The sequence below is a fragment of the Mustela lutreola genome, chromosome 7, assembly GCF_030435805.1.
Source record: "Mustela lutreola isolate mMusLut2 chromosome 7, mMusLut2.pri, whole genome shotgun sequence".
NCBI classification, from domain to species: Eukaryota; Metazoa; Chordata; class Mammalia; order Carnivora; family Mustelidae; genus Mustela; species Mustela lutreola.
The window spans coordinates 121076664-121099323 of record NC_081296.1 but is presented as its reverse complement, the minus strand read 5'-3'; the positions used below and the strand labels follow the sequence as shown (position 1 = coordinate 121099323).

At 51.4% G+C, this 22660-nt stretch overlaps 1 non-coding gene across 1 annotated transcript; it reads right to left on the bottom strand.

Annotated features, from left to right (window-relative positions):
* Nucleotides 1–6400: 6400 nt before the first annotated feature.
* On the bottom strand, nucleotides 6401–6507 carry LOC131837374 (U6 spliceosomal RNA). Its single transcript, XR_009355988.1, has one exon. It is a non-coding gene; the product is annotated as a U6 spliceosomal RNA (small nuclear RNA).
* Nucleotides 6508–22660: the final 16153 nt, after the last annotated feature.

Here is a 22660-nt window from a genome sequence, read left to right as displayed (position 1 = left end):
GTACCCTGGCTCTATCTGATCTTCTCCCTACCCTGGGGTGATTGTGGGCTGGGCTTACAGCACCCGTGACTTTCCAGAATGGCCTGGAGGACAGGTGTGGCCCCAGTGAAGAGGGAGAACATTAACACCCCCAGCCCCCCAGCATGTGATCAGCATTCAGTGAACTGAAAGGTGTTCAAACCCTAACTCAAACACCTCATTTCCTGCCTGCTGCTGGCAGGTCTTAGGCTGGGTGACTGCTACTTTTTCCTCCCACTGAGCAGAGTGGGTGTGTGTGTCTGTCTTGGTGTCTTCCCTGTGTAACTGACCAAAGCCAAGGTGTGCTTGGGCTCATGTCTCTTGCAGGAACACGGCTAGCTTGCTCATGCAAGGACAGCTTGGCCTTGGCATCAAGGTGACCCAAACTTCAGGGGTGAGAATGGGGTGGGGGGAGGCAATGTGCAAACTGCCCATTCATCCTCACCATGCCAGCCACTTTCCCATGGGGAAGACTCACAGGCTCACCTTAGCTGCACACACCATTGCCAAAAGCTAAACCATGCAGCCCACTAGGGGTCCTACCCCAGCCCCACAGACCTGCAGCCTTTCCTGTTCTTTCAGCAGCCCTGGACTATGCATGGACTGTGTACCTTTTCCCTGAGTGTCCTTCTCCCATCAACTTCTCTGCTTGGGGAACTCCTTAGGGGACAAAACTTGCCCCAAAGTCATCTCTCCCATGAAGCCTGCCAGTTTTCTCCTTTGACGCCTTCTTCTTAGGGCTCTCTTCTGTCCCTTTGCTGGAGACTGCACTTAGAAAAACTCTTGCTCTGGAGGCTTTGTGTCCCCAGCTTTCAGCCCTTTGCAAGTCTCCGTGATTGCTTCTTGACCCAGCCTGGGTCCACTTAATGTTTGGGGTCTAGCCTGGCTGGACTTGGAGGTTCTCTGGGAGATGATGCCTACAACCTAGGCTTTGACTTCCCTTTCCACTTCCAATGGCCTCCCCAGAGGTGGGCTGCTGACCCAGCAGAAGTCCCCAGGTCAGTGTCCATGCACACCACCTGTGGCTTGTCTCAGCCTCACACCCGCCTTCTCTGGCTCATCTCTGAGGCACTGGGTTCCTCCTCTATCCCCCAGACTCCTCCACTGACCACTCCCTGGCCTTTCTTGCTGAGTCAGCCGTCCGCTAATTGCCACCAGCTGGCCAGGCTGCCTTCCCGAGATGCAGCGGGCTGCCTGTGCAGGGAGGCCGACCCTGGGTAGCTCTCGTGCTGGGGGAATTGGCACTGCTTCCTCTGGAGAATGTTGGGGGAGCTATCCTAGCCACGCCCGGTGTGGGGTGAGCTGGGGAGAAAGACCCAAGAGAATGTAGGGAGATGGGGAGTGGGCCTGGGGGAGACCACGGGTCCCCCTTCTACTGTTCACAGACTTTCTTTACAGCAGTGGTTCTCAAAGAGGCAGGGTGATTCCCTTTTCCAACCCTCACCTGCCTGGGGCATTTGGCAACGTCTGGAGGTGTTTTTGGTTGTCACAACTGGGAGGGGGAGGGGAGAGCTGCTGGCATTCAGTATGTAGAGGTTGGGGGTGCTGCTAAGTGTTCCGCAATGCGCAGGACAGCCCCACGACAAAGTCTTACTTGACCCACAGTGTCCACAGTGCCAAAGTTGAAAACCTTCCTTTAGAGAAAAGAGGCTGGGGCTGGCTGGGATAGGGGCCTCACGTCTTAGGGGAGGGCTGAAGCAGGTTTTCATTTGTCTGGGGACTGCCCCTCGGGTCCCCACAGGGAGCCACCAGCATCTCCCTGCACTCGCCCTACTCCTCACTGCCCTCCCCCATCCCCACCCCACAATTCAGGTCGGGGAGGAGGCGCCCATTTCTGCAGCCAGCAGGCATTAGATGTGGAGAAAACCTCTTACCTTCCTTTATTTTGCTCCGTATCAGACCATGGTTTAAGAAGGGCAAGGAAGCAAGGACTTTCTTCCCATTTTTCCAAAAACGCTATATATGAAGGAACATTTTTTTTTCTTTCATCCCCTATATGATAATATTATTCACCACCATGCACTGATTGCTTGCTTTGTACCTGGAACTTTCACACACACGCGATGTGATATCATTATCACAACAACAACGCTCTGAAATAGCTACCGTTATTCCTTGCAAAAAACCCCAGCTGAGGTCCACACTAGTTGTGGAACTTGACCAAATCACAGAGGTAGAAGGGGTGTTGCTGAGATTGGCACCAAGCCCTTCCTCCCAACCGGTGAATGGAACCCCCCCAGAGATTTCTCCTGTAGGAAGTCAGTGTCATAGAGACACTTTTCTTTCTTTCTCTCTTTTCTTTTAAACACTCTACGAAACCAATAGAAGAACTTTCTAAGTGAAAAGGACCACAGGGGCTCTCATGTCTTCCAGAGCCATATGGGTATGAGCAAGGGGGGACCAGGAGAGAGGCTTCGGGCCATCAGGCAAGTGAAAGAAGTCAAAGAAGGCTGCCCATGGACATGACTGATTCCCGGCAAGGGTGACTAATGCTGCCATGAGTCAGCCTGGGCCCCGGAAAGGTCCTCTTCCTCCTCCAGGCCCCATGTTCCCCAGCCCTGGGGGTGATCAGGTGCCTGGAAGGAAGGACCAGGTGCCCCTCCCAGAGAGCATGGTCTGGCCGTTTTCTGTTCAGGCGTCCATCTGTCCATCCGTCCATCCGTCCATCCGGGGAGCTCTTGCTGGGCTGCAGAGGGCCTCTGGAGCTTCGAGGCTGCAGGAGGCAGGCAGTAAACAGGAAATGGTTAAGTAAGAGCAGGTGGGGCATGCCGGGTGTTGGAGCAGGGCAGGAAATAGCTAAGCGGCTGAATGGACTCAAAAGAATGTTCTGCCCTCCTCCCCGAGGCTTTGGCCAAGGGCTGTCCACCCACCCCTCCCTGCCCTGCACTGAGAGGCACCCAGCCCAGCAGCCGGCTGACCCCCTGCTGCCCTCCTCGGTTCTGCTGGGGCTGGGAGGTGCCGGGAGGAGAGGGCCCAGAGTACCAGGAAGCCCAGCCAGGAGAGATGGGGCAAGAAGGAGGGGGTTCCTTCCCTCCAGGGCTGTGAGCCAGGCCCATCTCCAGTGGCCCAGGAGTGAGGGGTTGGGGGGCGGGGTGTGAGCAGCCTCTCCAGGCCCCAGAGGTTGTTTTCCTCCTCCTGGCTCTTTGTTCCCTAGAGGGCCCTTTGTGTTGACTGAGGCTCCTACTCTGGGCTAAGCCCAGGGCTGGAACAGTGGCCTGGGATCTGGACAGAAAAGGCCGGAAGCCGCAGGGGTCTCCCCTGCTCTCCCCTTTGCTCCTCACAGCAGCAGGTGTCCCGGCAGAGGGGTGGCACTCTCTTATAAGGTGAGATGAGGAGCCCGAGGTTAGGGAAGTGGCGTGGCTCACACGAGGAAAGGGCGCTGGGGCTCGAACCACCCCCCCTTTTGCCTCCCTGCCCTTCTGCTGATGTACCTCTGTTCCTTGGTGCCTCTCCTGTGCAGAGAATTTTCTTCGCTCTACCCCGGAGTAAAATTAGTGGTGCTCTGGGTGCTCTCCTGACCCCATTCTCAGGGGACCCACCCTCGTGGGCAAGCAGGGCTCTGCTTCCCAGGGTCCTCTTGCAAGTAGGCTGCTTCTCTGCTGAGCAAAGGGTCCCATTGCTCCGGTCTTGCAATGTCACTGACACATTACTGTCTGGGGACTCTGGGGTAGTCAGGTATGAATACCCAGCCCAGGCCTCAGCAGGCACGATTCCCCAGGTGCCTGAGGGGCCCACGGGGACACTGAGGCAGGCATAGCCTGTTCCTGGTGCTGGTTGTTTCTTGTTCCCCAGCACATGGCTCCTGGGTGCGGCAGTCTTGCAAGGGGGAGTTGAAGGCCTTAGCCCCTGAGTAGGGGGAGAAGCTGTGCTCAGGTGTTTTCCCGATAGCAGTGGACATAAAGGGTATCTCAGCCCCCAAAGAATGAGAACAACCAAGTTGATTGGGTATTATGTTCTGTTTGTTTATAGTAAGTATATATTTAAGTATGTGCATGTATGGATTTACATGCATATTGGTGCACAGCAACCCAAAGAAGGGGTACTCGGATTATTCCCATTTTCCAGATGAGGCCTAGAGAAGGGAACTGACCTGCAGTGGTGGGTCAGGTATTCTGACTTCAGCCCCAGGAGGCTGGCTCTGGCCCACACTCTGGCAGGTTTGCCTGGGTGGGAGCCTTTGAGGAGGCCCCATTTGTTCTCCTCGAGGTCTCTCGTAAGATCCCTGTTCTGTAGGAAAATTTCCTTGTCTCTGAGGAGCCAGAATTTCCTGGGCATACACCAATATATCCGAGGCTCTCGGGGTCTCTGATTGAGAATGCCCGAAAAGAGGAGGAGAAAACAACTGGAGGACTTGTCAGTTCTCCAGGCTGGGCCACGGGCATGACATCTTCACTGTGCCACTGTTATGGGGCCCTGGGGAAATTCTGCCATCAATTCTGTTCATTCAAGAGCCGTGGGTTGGCACCAACTTTGTGCCAGTCCTTGGGCTGGGCGCTGGGAGGAGCCAGCTAGAGCAGACCCGTCCCGTGTGCCCTGGAGTGTTGGTGGAAGCAGAGGAGTATTTTTGTGCATCTTTTGATTCAGCGTGGTGGATGCTCCGAGGGGAGTGTGTGGGTGGGGAGCGCGGAAGCAGGGACTTGGTACTCAGCAGAGCCTGGGAAGTCAGAGGAGGTGTCCTGAAGGTGAGCGGGATTGGCTGAGCCTTGAAGGAGGATCCCACTCAACCAGGAGGAAGAAAAGGGGTGGGCATGGGGAGCAGAGGGGACAGTGCAGGCAAAGGCTTGGAGGCCTGCCGTGCTAGTGAAAGCAGAGCACAGAAGCACCTCAGCATTGCTAGAGGCCGCAGGCCAGAGAGGACCTGGCAGGGTTGGCATCACAGGGCCAAGGAGGCCATGTCGTGGTCAGGGCCCTGGAGCTTTCTCAGCCTCCTTGTCCTGGCCTGAAAGACCCTCTGCAGAGAGAAGGGCCTTGGGGGAGGACAACGCAAGAGGTGCCCCCCCCCCCCAAAACCTGCTTCAAGAGTTGTGATGACGCTACAATGACAGAGACAGTAGAGGGACAGAAGGATGGATGTTTATGATCATGGACATGGTAAACAGTGCGCGAGATCCGCCCCTCACCCCTCATGCGCAAGTGCATTTTGAAAAATGCAAAGGGAATTCAATGGGGGAAAAATAATCATTTTAAACAAGAAATGGTGCTGAAAAATTTGGACACCCATAATGAAAAAAAAAAAAAAAAAAGCCTTGGCTTCTAACTCAAATAATATCAAAGACAAAAACACAAGAGAAGGAATGAAAAGAAAAAACCCTAAAAGTATGAAAGAAGAAAGCACGGGAGAAGAGCTCTGTGACTTGAGTAGGCCACGTGTCTTATTAAGATGCCAGAAGCGTGATCCATGGAGGAAAAATGGACAAGGTGGAGGACCAAAATTAAAAACTTCCGGTTTTCAAAACACACCTAAGAAAATGAAAAGAAAAACCACAGGCTAGGGAAGAAAATGTTTGTAGAATCTGTATCTGACCTAGAGGACTTAAATTTAGACTATATTTAAAAATTCCCTAAAGTCAGTAATAAGAAAACAAACAATTTGGTTTTTAAGATGGGCAAAATATTTGAACACACACTTCATAGCAGAAGAGAGACAGATGGCAAATAAACCCATAAAAAGACGTTCAACATCATTAATTACTAAATTAAAAATCATAATGAGAATCCACTCTATCTAAAAGTAGTTAATATTTAAAAAAAAAAAAAAAAATTGGGGCGCCTGGGTGGCTCAGTGGGTTAAGCCGCTGCCTTCAGCTCAGGTCATGATCTCAGCGTCCTGGGATCGAGCCCCACATCGGGCTCTCTGCTCAGCGGGGAGCCTGCTTCCTCCTCTCTCTCTCTGCCTGCCTCTCTGCCTACTTGTGATCTCTGTCAAATAAATAAATAAAAAATCTTTAAAAAAAAAAAAAAAATAAAAAAATAAAAAAAAAAAAAATTGTAACCCTCCAAAGCCGACCATACCAAGTACTGGGGAGGAGGAGGAGAAAATGAGAGTCTCCTTTGCTGCTGGTGGGAATGCAAAATGGCACAGTCCCTGTGGAAGATGGTCTAGCGGTTTAGGGTACAGTTCAGCATCTGCTCACCCTATGACCCCCTAATCCCACCATTAGGTACTTACCAAGAAAGATGAAAACTTACATCCACAAAAACATGTATGCAAATATTTATAATGTCATCTTTCACAGTGGCTGGAAACAAGGTACAACCAGTGCAACAGAAATACCCTTCCATTAAGGAAAAAATGAAACAAGATGGGAACAGGAAGGAGATAAACCATAAGAGACTCTTTTTTTTTTTTAAATTTTTAATTAATTTTTTATTTTTTATAAACAAAAATATGGAACGCTTCACGAATTTGCGTGTCATCCTTGCGCAGGGGCCATGCTAATCTTCTCTGTATCGTTCCAATTTTAGTATATGTGCTGCCGAAGCGAGCACCATAAGAGACTCTTAATCTCACAAAACAAACTGAGGGTTGTTGGGGGGAGGGGGGTTGCGAGAAGTAGGGGTAGGGTTCTGGACATTGAGGAAGGTATGTGCTATGGTAAGTGCTGTGAAGTGTGTAAATCTGGTGATTCACAGACCTGTACCCCTGGGGCTAATAATACATTATATGTTAATAAAAAATTAAAAAAATATATCCTTCCATTGTATACCTTGCATACATCCTTCCCTTGCATACGTGCATTGAATGAATAGACACACTGTTATGCCATCCACTGAATGGGACACGGCTCAGAGGTGAAAACAAACTGCTGGTTCAAGTCATACCACATACGAATCTCAAGTGCACCGGGCTACATGGGAGGAGCTGGACTCTGTGTGCAAACCCTGTGTACAAACTCTGCATACAAACCCTGTGTACAAACTCTGTGTACAAACCCTGTGGCTTTGTACCGCAGGATTCCATCAGCAGACACACCTTGGAGCTATCTCGGGTTTGGGTCCGGACCCCTGCAAGAATGTGACTATCTCCGTAAAGGGAGTCAGGTGAATTTTTTGGTTTCCCAGTGCATACGAAGTTACGTTTGCGTGGTACAGTAGGCTATTACGTGTGCAATAGCATTATGTCTACAAAACCAATATAGCCCTTCATTAAACATGCGACCATCATCTGAGCTTTCAGTGAGTTGTAATCTCAGATCACGGATCACCGTACCAAATACAACAGTAATAAAAATGTTTGAAATGCAGGGGTGCCTGGGTGGCTCAGTGGGTTAAAGCCTCTGCCTTAGGCTCAGGTCATGGTCTCAGGGTCCTGGGATCGAGCCCCGCATCAGGCTCTCTGCTCGGCAGGGATAAATAAATAAAATCTTAAAAAAAAAAAAAAAAGGTTTGAAATGCAGTGAGGATTACCAAAATGTGACCCAGACACACTGTCGGGAAAGCGGAGCCGAAGGACCTTCCCATGTACAGTGGCCACAAACCTCCAAGTTGTGGAAAAAAGAAACACAAGATCTAAGAAGTTCAGTAACGTGAAGGGCAGTAAAGGAGGTATGCTTGTACATGACATTTTGGAAAAGGCAAAAACTACAGGAACAAAAAAACCTAGTAGTTTTCCCGGCTAGGGCCAGGGGCAGGGGAGGAGCGGGAACACTGGAGAGTATAGCAGGTAATAGAAACTATTTCATACCTTCATCGCAATGGTCACATGACTGCACGCATTTGTCAAAATTCCAAGAATTGGATTTTAAAATGGATGAATTTTACCATATGTAAATTATATCTCAATAAACTTGACTTTAAAAAAACACAGTGCGCTAGGTTATACAACCTCATGTTGTAACTAGACTCTAGGCCTGGAAGTTGGGAAGACTCACTTCTTCTCTAGTTCCTGATGGCCATTCTGCCCCTGGGGACCCCACCCACCCACCACCGGAAGCCTTGCTCTTTGTGATGCCAGGGGACCGGAAGGGGAACCATTAATGAGCCCCTCCTCTGGGGTGTTGTGGTCCCTGTTTTTATTAAATGCAAGTGCCCCTGGGAGGGCGAGTCACTTAAGTTGAGGGAGGCTCTGGCAGAATGAGAGAGGGGGATGGAAGGCAGGGAAGGGAAACTGTTTCTGTGAGGCTGGAGAAGGGTGGGGGTCGTGCGCGAGGTATGCCTTCAGTTTGGTTGGGGGGTACTGGGCTGTACCAGTGCACTGTGAGTGTGTTAGGGGGCGTGGGATTAGGAGCAACATGGACGGCGAGCCCCCTCATTGCTTTGGCTTAGTATGTAATATCCTCTTTCCCCACCGGGCAACCATAGCCCCTGCTTGGGCTTCCTTCCCCAGCACCTTCCTCCTCCGCCCCCCAATTATCCAATCCCAATTATGGGTTGCCCAGACAGACTTTTTTTTTTTTTTTTTGGTATTTTTATTTTTTTTATTTTTGTTTTTTTTTACATTAAAAAATTTTTTTTTTATTTTTTATAAACATATATTTTTATCCCCAGGGAGATTTTTAAGGATTTTTATGTATTTATTTGTCAGAGAGAGAGTACAAGCAGGGGGAGCAGCAGGCAGAGAGAGAAGCAGGCTCCCTGCTGAGCAAGAAGCCCGATGTGGGACTTGATCCCAGGACCTGAGATCATGACCTGAGCCTAAGGCAGACACTTAACCAACTGAGCTACCCAGGCACCCCTATTATTCCCATCTTCTAAGTGAGGGCACTGAGCGAGGCTTGCTGAGTTGGTACAGGGCAGGGCTGGGACCGAGTCCAGGCCTCCGGATGGCCAAAGTCATGTTTATGACCACAGCATCATCCCACCTTCTGCCCCACGTGGAGGAAAGCCGCCATCCAATTCCAGCTCCAACCTGGCAGGTCTTCAAGTTTATCTGCCTTAGAAGGATTGAGAAGCAGAGAGGACACTGGTGTCTCCCACGGGATGCGGGCTGGAACTGGAGATGCCTGTCTAAGACTGGGCAAAGGGAGCTGGGCAGGGATGCAGCACCTTCCCTGCAGGACCCTTCCCACTCATTGCATTCACCGGGGATATTTTCCAAGTTGTGAAACAATGGACCGCCTGCTCAGGGGGCCCAGAGGCTTCGGGAAGGTACCCCGAGGATGAGCCTCCCTGACTCCATGCCCTCACGCTCCGTATTTTGGACAGAAGGAAGGCACGCACTTAATGTTGAGTCCACGGCAGACCAGTAAGTCAGAGTCCCGGTTGGGCTCTGCTGTCTAGTAAAGCAAAGACGATCATTCATGAATTATGTGGGCGTGATATTGTGGAACAGGGCTGGTGGATGGGCTGGTGGTGGGGGGGTGTGACTCATTTCTGGAGACCTTGAATCAGACCATTGTTATTTCCTTTGGCTTCCAGTGTACCTAACCCAGGCTCCCCTAATCACCTACCTGCCTCAGTCCCTGAATCAGAGATACGGGCTCCGGTAGGCCTTAATGCAGGCTGTAGCCCCTTAGAGAAAGAGGCTTCCAGGAGCAGGTGATGTTCTAGGCTTTACAGAAGGGCTGTGGGACAAAGCGGGAACAGGGGGCTTGGTCGGGGAGAGGTGATATTAAGACCACAGAGAGAGGGGAGTGCAGTATTTTCCTTGAAGCCGAGAAAGCTTGCAGGGAAAAGAGACAAAGTCTGATCCTTGAGAAAGATTAGACCTTCTTTTCTCTCCCTCTCTACCCTGTCTTGAGAGCTGGAGAGAGGAGAGGCAGAACTAGGAAGAGTCTGCTGATAAAAGCAGGCTTTGGAACGGCCATGGCTTGGTGCCTGTATTGCAGCTGTCTCGAAAATATCCCTGAGGGAGAGGCTAGAGCTCAGACTGCCTGTGTGGGGCCATCAGGCAACCAGCAAGCAGGGTCTCCCATGGCCCCAAGGCTTCCGGACACCCCCAGAGGAGCAAAGCAGGGAGACCCTCCTCCTGGGGTAGCTCCCTGAAGGCAGGGTGGAGTCTTCTCTTCTCAGTGCCCTGCCCCCTTCCCCCCTCTTTCTCCCTCCTCCTCCCTCCCTCCTTACCATGGGTGCATCCAGAGCTTTGGACAAGGTGAGCAAAAGCTCATCAAGGAAAAGAGGCCCAAAGAGGGTGTGCAGGAAGATACTGGGAGGTGATTCTGGGGCAGTCACCGTGGGCAGTCGTGCCTGTGCCCGTGGATCCAAGAGAGGGGGCAGGCCAACAGGGACATTTGACAAACTGTTCAGGTCCAAGTGGGAGGTGCCGGGCCACACTGAGTCAGGGCCCGCCTTCTGGTTCGGAATGGTGCCCGGCTTTCGGCAGACCCAAGATACATGGCAATTATCCAAATTATCTTCGTCGCGTGAAAAACACAGTACACAGATCGATTCCCCTCCTGAGACATCTAAAATTATTACTTGAATTGCACCATTTTAGCCCCCAGACAGATTTGGGGAATATATCCATTGCACGAAGCCTTTTGTTTTCATGGGGAATGTGCGAATGGCAGGTTCTTGAACTCCTGGGTCTTTGATTTGTTACCCTTCTCTTCTGTGACCTCAGAAGCCCCATGCCCAGGCCAGTTTGCTTCACAGATAGCCCGGACTCCTTCTAGATGATGACATGGGCAGCAGAAATAGGGGATGTGCTGATTAGGGTTTGCTGGGCAGGCGAGGCCCGGGGCTTGCAGGTCTATAAGCCTCTACAAGAGGAAGCTGAAACACGGGCAGGGTGGGCTTCCTTGCTTTGGGGCACAGCCCAGGCGCCACCAGATGTGAGCTCTGCAAGGGGCTCAGAGACCCTAGTCCCACCCCGTCCTTCCTGGGAGTTCTTCCTAGAAAATTCCAAAGGTTGCTTGCTCTGTGTGGGCACAGATAGCATGGTCACTCATGCTGTTCCCACTCCTGCCCACCCCTGTCTGCGTACGTTGCCAGGCCCTGTGTACTCTGTCCCAGACTTTACTGTGTCCCTCACCTCTCTCCTGGGAGAGAGACGGTTCCACGCCTGGGTTGCTCACGATGCTGAGCTAATCCAAGGGGTTTGGAGCCATGGGCATGCTCTGAACGAGGCTTCTGGGAGAAAAGCCTATATGACCCAGTGCTTCCGGCAAGTGGGGTGAACAAAGGCACGGTCTGAGCACAAGGTGCCATACAAAGAAGCTCGTGGTGAGGGTTAACAGGAAGCCGTGGGCTGGAACACAGCGTTCTACTCACTTTCCCTGTCTTCTTCCCTACTTTCCTCAGCCCCCCCTTGCCACGCGTCCTCTGAAACTCAGCCATGAACTCCCGGGCTCCTTGGCAAGTGTGGCATTCACAACCTCGCCCCGTGACCTCCCAGCCCCCTCCCCCCCATTTCCCTCCCCATTCTCACGTCTCACATGCTGGCCACACTCATCCACTGAACATGGGGGCTTCTGGGCCTTTGCACCTGCTGTTCCCTAGGCCTAAAACACGCTTGATTCCTGCGAAGATCCTCATCTTTCAAACCCAAATCAAAATCTCCCTGCCTGGAAGCTTCCCTGGGTCCCCACAGAGACTAGGGCCGTGTCAGGGAGAGTTGCCAGTCTCACTCAGGGAGGGTTGACCTTGGTGTACTGTAATTAATCCTTGGCCCTCCTATCTGATTCCCCTGCCCAAGTGACCACCTCAGGGGCTCCCGCAGCACCCCGCAGTAGTACGCACTCAATAAACGGTCATGTGAGTGAATAAATGAAAGAACGCGCAAGCAGCTGCTTGAGAAAAGGAAATGGAGATGCATCCTTCATGGGGAAACCGGCCTCTGACACCTTATTTGGGGTGTCCTCTCCTGAAGTCGGCTTCAGGTGCTGCTTCTCCCTCTCCTGCCCTCAGGGCCAAGAGTTCCTCCAGAGGCTGGATGACCTGCCTGGCCTCCTGGGGGATTTCTTCCTCGATGCTCTCTTGTGGCTTTTCTGGTCCCACAAGTGCAGGTCTTGCACATGTGTTGGGGACTCATTGCCCGAGAAAGCCCAGGGATCTGGTGTGGGTTAAATCAGAGGAAGTACTTACTCTGGGCAGAGAGACTAGAGAGAATGCCCAAGGGCTGCAGCAAGAACTGACGGGAAGGTGAGGCCCCCCCCCCCCCCCCCCCCGCCCCAGGTTTAGGGAGGATTCCTTTTTGGGGCAGGGAAATCACAGGAACAATTGGTTGAGTTGAGCTTGAGCAGGAGGGGGGCTTGGGGTCCCCGAGGCAGGGATGGGGAGGGAGGGGGCGAATGTATGGGGGTTGGTGGTGGGAGGGGAAGGGGTGGGCGAGGTTTCACTGGGAGGAAAGAGGGGAACGGGAATGTGGAGGGCTCAGAGGCCCAGCTCAGCCGCAGCTGAATCTTTAGTCCGTGCAAGGATTTGCAAGGAGAGCTGGGGAAAGAAGATGAATCAGGAAGAGCAGGGGCCAGGATCTTGGTGGAGGGCAGAGCAGCTTGGAAGGGCTAACTGGCCTGGAGGTTGCTGGGAACACAGGCGGAGAAGCAGGAAATGGACTTTAGGACAGGGCCCACGCCAGGAATGGTTCTGGACATTCCCTCTCTTCCTCACAATCAGCCTTTGGGGAACCCGAGGGATCTGGGGCCCAGGCTAGGTCCCTGAGGGACCCTGGTCCCACACAACTAGACACTTTCCCCCACCAGCCTGCACCCCCGCCCCTGGCAGTTTGGACACTAATAGCCCACGGCACCCCAGGAGGGGGTGAATGGGGATCCATTTGTTTTTCCAGAGTTTGACCTCTGAGTAAAACTCTTCCCCCAAAATGTGCCGATTTAAGTGAAAGCGATAAATCAGCCCCTTTGAAATGCAGAAGTAGCGTGGGGAAGCCCGCTTTGATATGCAGCTTGGAAACGGGGCACTTAAAACCTGGGTTAATTCTCCATCCGGCTTTATTGGAGGCCGAGAAAGGAAAGAGGAGGAAACCCAGGGCCACTCATTAAGTCTGGGGCACTTGAAAGGCCTGGGGCCGGGGCTGAGCGGCCGCTAAGAGATCACGAAGGCACGGCGGCCCTGGGAAAAGCATCCCTGTCCCCGACCAACTCTAATCCCGGTTCCCACCCAGACAGATGAGACGCGGGGCGTGGGGGGCGGTGGAGCGGGGTTGGTGGGAGGGAGGGAGTGGCCGGGGAGAGGCTCTTGAGGATGGGGAGGCGGTTGCTGTGGCAACGGAGTCAGGGCGCCACAGAGGAGAAAGCCAAGGGCCAACCACGCAATTTCCTGAAAGAAGCTGAGAATTCAAGAGACCGTGGGTCTCCCTCCCTGGGTAGCTCCTGCTCTCAGAGGGCTGGGGCTGCAGCCCTTCCATGGGAGCCGGTGGGGTGGCTTGCCTGCGGTGGCCTCCGGGGCCCTGGTCTGGGCCTTTCATTAGAAACATCTGCTCTTCATGGCCCTCGGTGTCACAGGGCGGGCTGAGGGCTCCGTGCAATTTTCAGGCAGGGGGTGGGGCTCTGGTGATATGCACCTTCCACCATCCCATTCCAGAAGGGAGGAAAGGCTGAGTACGGTGACACAAGGCCCTGAGGTCACTTGGTGCCGCTGAGGTGACCCTGAGTCCTGGATTTCAGGATGGTTCCCACGGCTCTCCCCACAGGTGACAAGTCTGTGTCTTGGTCTGATGGGTCAGGCAGAAGGCTCCGATCTGAAGCTGGGAAAAGTTGGCTAACTCTACAGTGGGATTCCCTAGCACTTCTGGAGCCTAGCACCCACAGCCGATGGCCAGTCCTGCCTCCTCCAAGGGGCCGCTGGCCCTGGGCTGTGGGTGGGGACGCGCAGGAGACTGCTTGGTTGCTGCCTTCCCAGCCCTGCTCCGCCTGCTCTGTTTTCTCTTGCGTACTGTTTTGGCGCCGGGAGGTAGGCGGTTGGTGGAGGATGGGAGCCGAGAAATTAAGAACCTGACCCTTTAGAGCTTGGTGCCCCCATTTCAGACAGGCCAGGATGGACAACAGCTGACAGGCTCTTGTCACCCTCTTTCCCCCTCTGACCTTGGGGTGCTGAATTCTGGGGAGCGCATTCATCGTGCAGCTGGGCGGACCATTGCCCCACGCAGATCTTGCCTCAGTGGGCTGGGCGGGGGGTTTGCCTGCAGAGATGCTCAGGGTGAGTTTAGCAGCCAGTGACAGAGGCCTTTTTGGAGCCCTCAGCCCACCTCAACCCAGTCCCTCCCTCATCACGGGAATGGAGAACCCATGTCCATTTGGAGGAATCTTACCTCCCAATCAGGCGCCAGCCCACCTGGGGCCATGCAGGGCCTCCGAGGGTGGCCAGGATCTCCCAAAGACTTTCCCTGTGTTAGAACAACATGCTTACAATTGCAGATCTACGCTAGGTCTCAGACAAGGAGTCAACGAAATAAATCACAGAAATGACTCACTTTAAGCTCTTTGAACTCAGGGCAAGCTGAAAGCCCCTGGAAGGCAGGAGCAAAGCGGGGATTTTTCTCTCTGCCACTCCCTACCCCTGAGAGAGAGGAGGGAGGAGGGGCGAAGGACCAGGCCCAGCTCCCAGGGAGCTTCTGCCCACCTCCAAGTTCCTGTCCTGCCCTTGCGGGTGGCCAAGAGGAGGGAGTCTTCCCTGTGCTGCTTTGTCATGCCTCTCTCTGCAGTAATCACCTTTAGTCTCCGGATTAAAAGAAATGAAATGACTGGAGCATTTCAGCAGGGCTGAAGCAGCAGGAGCCGGAATACCCGAGCTTCCATGGTCTTCTAGAAGCCCAGGGCGGAGGCACTGTGTTGTTCTTGCCTCCTTCCCAGCCGCAGGGAAGGAGGGGCTTGGGAAAGGGGGCGGGGGTGGGGAGTCGGGCTCACGAAATGCCTGCCTGGAAGGGGGATTAAGAAATTCGGGCAGGCCAACTGGAGATACAGTCCACTGAAGACCCCACAGACAAAGGGAAAGATGAGGGAAAAAGAGGGGGTAGGTGGGTCCGAAGAGAGGAGGGCAGGAGGGAAAAGGCTGACCACAGGGGCTGGGGGAAATGTCCGAACGATTCCCTGGTCAAAGGCCAAATTTGTGTTGTCTGAGGTGTTGCTGGGAGAAAGATCTGTGGTGGCCCCGGTGATGGTGGGTGGATGAGTGTGCCTGCCTTTGTGTGTGCAGGAGGCAGGAGCCTGTGTACTTACACACACACACACACACACACACAGAGCTATTGGGTAGGCCTGTGCCAGAAACTGCTGCATTCCACCTAACCCCAAAGTCAGCCCCCTTTCCAAAATGCTTTCTCATTATTCGCAGGCACATTTTTCTCCATCACACTCGGCTCTTGTTTCTGTATTTCTACATGCTCGCTGCCGTGGATACCCTTCCCTGCTCTGTACGGCCACTGTGAAAACACCTGCATTTTATTAATGCTGCCTGGAGCCGGGCTGGGCCGGGCCCCTCCGCACTCAGCCCCTGCTCTCCTTCTCCACCATGCTCAACGAAGCGCGGCACCCGCGTTAACCCTGTGTGGCTGGGTCTCTGTCCCGGAGCCCTGGGTCCCCTGAGGGGTGCAGACCCTGCCAAGGAGCTGGAGATGCCCTACGTCGACGAGGCAGGAGCTCCGGGGACCTGCCCTGGCTCTACGCTTTCCTTGCCCTGGATTTTTGATCCTTTTCTCTTATCACTGCTCCTCAGTTTCTCTCTCCAGAATGTGAGAACACCATTTTGTCTTGAAAGGAATCCTGGCAAACTTCTAAGACAAACTCCTTAAGGAGCCTGGCCCTTTAAGTATCTACTCCGTCCTCTTGCCTCCAGGAGCCATTGGGACGAAACCATTACAGAAAAATAACTGCTTTCCTCTTTAAAATATTTTAAATAAGGAAAGCATAAAGAGGAAAAACACCCCATAATCCTATCACTCTGAGAGTCGTGTTAACATTTCTTTTAATCCAATACGTGCATATGACTTTAAAAAAAAAAAAAAGCAGGGATGGTATCACATGAAACTTCAGTTTTTCTTCCCTCAAACCGCAGTTGTTCCTCCCGAAGGTAATAATTCTTAACAGTTTGTGTCTCCTTCCAGGGAAAGAATTTGGGTATACACTGACATCTTTTTTTTTTTTTTTTTTTTTTTTTTAATTAAAAGTAAGTCTGGAGTTCTTGCAGTATCAGCACAGGGAGACCCCCTTCGGTCTTTTTAATCGTTGCATATTCATTTGTGGTATGGCTGAACCACGGTTTATTTAACCAGCTCCTCATAATGGGCTCGGGGCTGCTTCCAGTTTAGAATCTTACAAACACTGCCGTAGCGGGGGTTTTGGATATCTTCCTTGGGTGGACATGTACGAAGATATCTGCCAGGCAATTCCGAGGAGTGAAGTTGCTGGATCAAAGTACATGTTCATTTAGCATTTGTCTGTTTTTAAAATTTTTTTAAATCTTTTATTTTTTTAAAAGATTTTATTTATTTTTTTGACAGAGAGAGAGGTCACAAGTAGGCAGACAGAGATAGAGAGGGGAAGCAGGCTCCCTGCTGAGCAGAGAGCCCGATGTGTCCTCAATCCCAGGACCCTGAGATCATGACCTGAGCTGAAGGCGAGGCTTAACCCACTGAGCCACTCAGGCACCCTTATCTACTCTTTTTAAAAAAAGAGTTGTGTTTTCCCCCTTATCCTTCTCCATTTTTTTCTATCAGCCAAACTCCTAACCACCTATCAGAATCCAGCTCAAATTTCATCTCCAATGTGAAGCCTTCCCTGATTGGTCCAGGAGCCTGCTGGCTTCCCTTCCATGCTTCTTTAGCCCTCTTACTTAAGACTTAGGGTAGCTCAATTTTTTTTTTTTTAAGATTTTTTTATTTATTTGACAGAGAAGTCACAAGTAGGCAGAGAGGCAGGCAGAGAGAGAGCGGGGTAAGCAGGCTCCCTGCTGGGCAGAGAGCCTGTAGCAGGGCTCCATTCTAGGACCCGGAGACCATGAACTGAGCTGAAGGCAGAGGGTCAACCGACTGAGCCACCCAGATGCCCCCAATTTATTAAAGTGTCTGTTCTCCATACAGGATTGCAATATGAGCACATTGACATCTCTCTTGAGGCACAACGCTTTTGTCCTTTTTAAAAAGATCTTATTTATTTGAGATAGAGAGAGACAGGGCACAAACAGGGTTGGGGTGGGGAGCAGCAGAGAGAGAGGGAAAAGCAGGCTCTCCACTTAGCTGGGAGCCCAATGTGGGGCTCTAGCCCAGGACCCTGGGATCGTGATCTGAGCTGAAGGTAGACACTTAACCGACTGAGCCACCCGGGCGCCCCTGCTTTTGTCTTTTTAAACATTTTCTCTGTGCAATTCCACTCCTGGGCATATGCCCAGGAGAACTGAAAGCAGGGACTTGAGCAGACATTTGTACTTCCATGTTCAGAGTAGCATTATCCACAATAGCCAGAAAGTAGAAACAACCCAAATGTCCATGACAGGGGAACAGATCAAAGGCGGTACAGTAGTCTCTGTTACCTGCTGTTTTGTTTTCCCCAGCTCCAGTCATCTGTGGTCCATTGTCCGGCAACACCTGATCCTCCCGAGGGAGCTTCAGAAGGTCAGTAGGAGCCCAGCACTACATCACAGCGCCTGTGTCATTCCCCTCACTTCATCTCATCCCATAGGCATTTTATCATCTCACATCATCACAGGAAGGGTGAATAGAGTGGAGTGAGATCTTTTGAGAGAGAGAACAGAGTCACATAAGTTTTATTATGGTATATTATTGTAATTGTTCTATTTTAATTTTAGCTGTTGTTAATGAACCTTTTACTATCCCTAATTTATAAATTAAACTTTATCACAGGCATGTAAGTATAGGGAAGAACATACTATATATAGAGCTCGGTACTATCCGTGGTTTCATGCATCCACCGGGGGTCTTAGAATGTATCTCCTGTGGATGGATATATACATACAATGTATATATCTAGGACAGGAACCCTTAAAGGAATGAAATTAGGACACAGGCAGCAACTTGGATGAACCTCGAAGGTATTACGCTCAGTGAAATAAGCCAGCCGCCCCAAAAAGACAAATATTGGGTGATTCTACTAATATGAGGTACATAGTCCAGTCAAATTGACAGAGACAGGAAGTGGAATGGGGGCTGCCGGAAGTTGGGGAGAGAGAGAATGGGAGGGTTGGCATTTAAGGCAGAGCTTCTGTTTCAGAAGACAAAAGTTGCGCAGATAGACGGTGATGATGGCTTCTTTGCCTGTACTTCATGCCATGGACCTGCCACTTAAACATGGAGGACGGTAAATTTCGTGTTACGCAGATTTTACCACCATGAAAAAATCGTACTACTTCATAGACTCAGAGTTTTTTGCAAGGTCTCTCCATAGGTCGACGTTACCATCCCCTTACTTCAAGGCAATGCTGACCTATCCGGGATGGGAGAGTACTTATCCTATTTTCAGATATTTCCAGGGAAGGGAGCCCATTACATTATTAGGCAATCTTTTCCAGTGTCTCAAAACCCCAGACATTCTTGGTACTAGACCTTTCCTGCTGCACCTGAAGTTAATTTTTTCTTGGTCAGTAAGTGCTTTGTCAGGCCACTGACTCTTCACACACTCAGAGGCTCTGGTTACACGCCGCCCCCCCAACCTGTGTCTGAGCCAAGGGCACCAATAACAGGCTTGTGGGTGGACTTTGAGGGCCTCGTGAGACTCTCTCCTAGAGCTTGCATCTCACCAGCATGATGGGTGGAAGGAGCCCACCCATCTGTCACCTCATTTGTGATGCAGTTTGTGGGGTTCTAGAGCTTTTCTCTCTCTCGGCTCTCACCTCTTCACCCTTCTGTTGAAGGCCTTTTGCTGACAGGGTGGACCCCCCCCCCCCCCCAACTCTCACCCCACAGAGGACAGGGGCAGAACTAGTGACTCATTTCAGTAAGTCCCCTTAGACTCTCCTCTGACCAGAGACTGCCTGGTCCCTTAATGAGCCGACTGGAAGGTGTACTTGGTTGGCGTGTTCTCCATGGCCTGGAAGATGTGGACCTCGTCAACGTAGAGAACACTGAATGCTAAATGAGGGAAGAACAGGGGCTGAGAAAGACACCACCTCTGGGTGCCTGTTGACGGCAGGCTTGCAAGGCCTGACACAGCTGAGAAATGTCAGGAGCTTGGAGGAAGTGGGGCCTTCTCTGTTGTGAGGACCCACCCCCAACCCCCTTCACAGGGCACAGGAGCCACCCTTGGTGGCTCAGATGTCACTGCTACCACAAAGGAAAATCCATGTGGGCGAGGGCACTTCCAGAGACCTCATTCGTCTGCAATTCAGGGGATCATAACATCACCCCTGTGCTCCTGTGCCAGGCCTGTCTGCTTTGGAACATTGTCAGTGGGCTTGGGTTGGGGCTGACGTTTCTGATTTCAGCTCATGGTTTATATGAAGGGCCTGGCCTTAAGAAGAGGCTGAGCCCCAAGGAAGACAGTAGCCCTCATAGGTCCTTCAGCTAGAGTGGAGATAAGGAAGGAGAGTCCCCGGGGTCAGTCTGGTGCCTGGAGTCTCATCCGAACGCGACGATGGGCACTGATATTCATGGGGTCTGTGCGTCATAAGCTGGTCTTGGTCCTTTACGCTTCCCAGTAAGCTGGAACGTGGAACAGAGGGAATTCCAGATGCTCTGATAGAATTTTCTTTATATTCAGGTGGCTCAAGGGCTGTCTTCTACAAGCATTTTGGAAACGCTAGTACTCATGTTTGATTGTTTTTGTCTCTTTCTTTAAAGTCACAGTGTGTGTGTTTATTTGTTGTATATATTCCTATCACACCCTCCCGCCCCCAGACTGCCTACCCGAGGAGCTGGTTTCAGGAATCACAGTCATGTGCTGTTGGAAGGTTTGGGAAAGGCTGCTGGATCTCACATAAAGAAAAGGATTATATCTGTGTTATTCACCACTGGCTTCCCAGGACCTTGCACACTGCGGGGAAATAGAGGTTCTGATTCATAGCTCATAAATCTTATAGACAGGAGACAGTTCACTTGAGTTGCCTGATATTCCACAGCACATCAGCAGCAAAACCAGGAGGAGAGTCTCCTCTTCCAACTTCCTGTTCTCGGCAGGAAGCCATGCCCGTCACTTTATAAGCGTCCTGGGGATGGCTTTAGGTGTCAAGTAGCTCTCCCGGGGGAAGCAGTGGACAGGGCTGAGTCTTGAAGCCCAGGACTGTGCCTCTGACAGGATGGGTGGGGTTCAAGGGTCTTGAAGGCCCATCCTGTGGTAGTCAGCAAGGAGATTGGCTTGGTCCTTGGACTGGAGTTTCCTTGGCCTAGAATTGCCTAGAATAGCCAGGCACTTAGCCTGGACTTGCCACATAGCCGAATGTTAGACCTTGATCACTGGAGGTGATCCTGGAAAGGGTCTTCTCGCAGCCTGGTCCTTGGACCTGAGGCCGGGCTGGGCCCTCTCCTCTACGACAGACTCCGGAGAGCCCAGAGCGAAAGGGATAGTGCTTCGGCCTTGTTCCTCCCCTTAGGGTTCTGTTCTGTTTCTTCAGAAGAAGTCTCCTTCCCCATGTACAACTCTGACTAGACCAGAGTGTGAGCAAGAGGGAAATTGTCTTTCCAAGAGTGTTCTGTGCTTGAATTGACCATCTTTGTGTCCTGGGGCTGAGAGCAGAGGCCAGAGGCGGAAGCTGAGTGACGCTTTGTGTGCTGGGCCTCACTTCTGGAAAACCAGCCAAGACCACTCCTAAGACCGTAGGCTGCTCTGCTCCTTCCTTTAGCTCCCGTTCTTTGGACTTCCCCAGGGTCAGATGTTCTTCCACATAAACTCTTGTTGTTCAGTCTGTGGCCCAAACAGCCCGAGGCCTGAGACAACGGTGGTTTTGCTGAGGCCATCAGAATGCTCAGTCACTGGCCGGGCCCATGTCACCTCACAGAATTGGTGTGGCTGCTGCAGGCTCCCTATGGGACAATCAGTTCACCCACATAAAGTCCATCAAAGGACTGGGTCAAATTCTGGTCCCCTTTCTGCTCATTTGCCCTGTTGTCATCCCCCTCTCCCGTTGCCGTGCTCCCAGCCCTCGCCCCCTCTCGGCACCATGTCCCGCAGGGACCCTGACACCTGGGACACCTCGCACAGCCAGCTTTTCTCAAGCCGGAGTCCATTGCTGTGAGGAGTCTGAAGGCGTTTTCTTTGAAGGATAAGTCGGGAGAGGGTCAGAGAGTGCTGAGAAGTTGCGCCTGTTTCTTCTTTCTTTTCCTTTCCCCCTCTGGGACTGACAGACCAGATTTTTTTCTTTTTTACAGTACATTTTGGCAAGCCCCATTTTTTTCTGACAGAAAAAAAAAAATAACAGGCATATTTTGGGCGATTACTCAACTGGGGTCCTTTGTGACAGGATATGCAGCTGCGTGACTAATGGAGCTGGCTTTCTCCTGGCTTCCTTCCCCTTTCAGAGCTCTTGTTTACTGCTCTATACTGAAAAAAAAAAAAAAAAAGCCATAAGCTACAGATTTTATGTAAAAAAAATGCCTTGTGAGATACTCAAAGGCAATAAATCCTTTGGATATTCCATTTCTAGGGCTGCAAACTCCCCACCCTCTCCCACTTTTTCTTTTCAAATGCTTAAGCTCTTGACTCACGACATGTGAATCTTCTTCTCCCACTCCCATGTCCCTGCTTTCTTCTGAACATATGTCCAGCAGATCGTGTGTGTGAGTGTGTGTGTATGTTTGTTGGAGGGGGGAGCAAGATGGGAACCATATTTTTGGTGCTTAACTCAGCAATTGCTAAAGGAAGGAATAATGACTTCCAGGGGCCTCGGGACCTTTTTCTTTCCTTTTTTTTTTTTTTTCCCCAAGGCCTGTGTGTTTCCATAATCTATGACAATTTTGTGGTGTAAGCAAAAGTTATTACAAAACACAGAACTAGCCTAATGAGGAAGGGTATGTTCTAAACAGGGAGAGACTGTCTCTTTTTAGAGGAAATCCAAATTTCGTCTGGCTTTGGAATTGAGAATCCTCTGGCTTCCCATAGAATGTTTGGAAGAAACTCTCCATCCAACGTACAGTGTTTGACAACTGGAACTGGCCTTTTAATTTTTCTCGAGATCAAATAGCTTTGTATTGCAAAAAGCATCTGGCTTGTGGATGGGAAAAATGAACTAGCTGGTCAAGTTTGATAGAGATGGGCTGGGGTAGGAGAGGTCCATGACTTGTGGCCACAGGATGGGTTCGAACCTCAGCTGGGATCTGGAGTAGGTCATTTAACATCTCTAGGTCTCTTTTGCTCTCCCATGAAAATTAGGATAGTATCCCCTCTGCCTAGGTGGCTGGCAGGAAAAGTGAGGTGACAGACTCCAAGGTGCCAGAAGGAACCATAAAGAAGAATTCAGTGATGCGTCATCCAAATGGCTGCTCCGGCTTTAAGCAGGGGAGAGAGGTTTGTTCCACAAGAACTCACGACGAACGGAACAGAGGCTATTTATACAGCGGCCCCGGGATGCAACCTATGGGGGTGTTTCTGAGGCTGGTATTGCCTCCAAGTTTGCCAAGTGCCTAGTCCTCTTCCATGTGGGTATCCTAACGTCCCACATCAGAATCCTAACTTTGATCCCGTTACTTTCCTACTCAGGAAACTCTCATCAAAACCGGACAAAAGCACCACTAACCCCCTCTCCTTTTCTCCACCTACCTTTCCTCTGACTAGCTTATCCTTTGCCCACGCGCTGCCCCAGAGATGTGAACACAGAACGCAATTTACTCTAACCCCCTACCTAACACTTCCCCCGATGAGTTGCT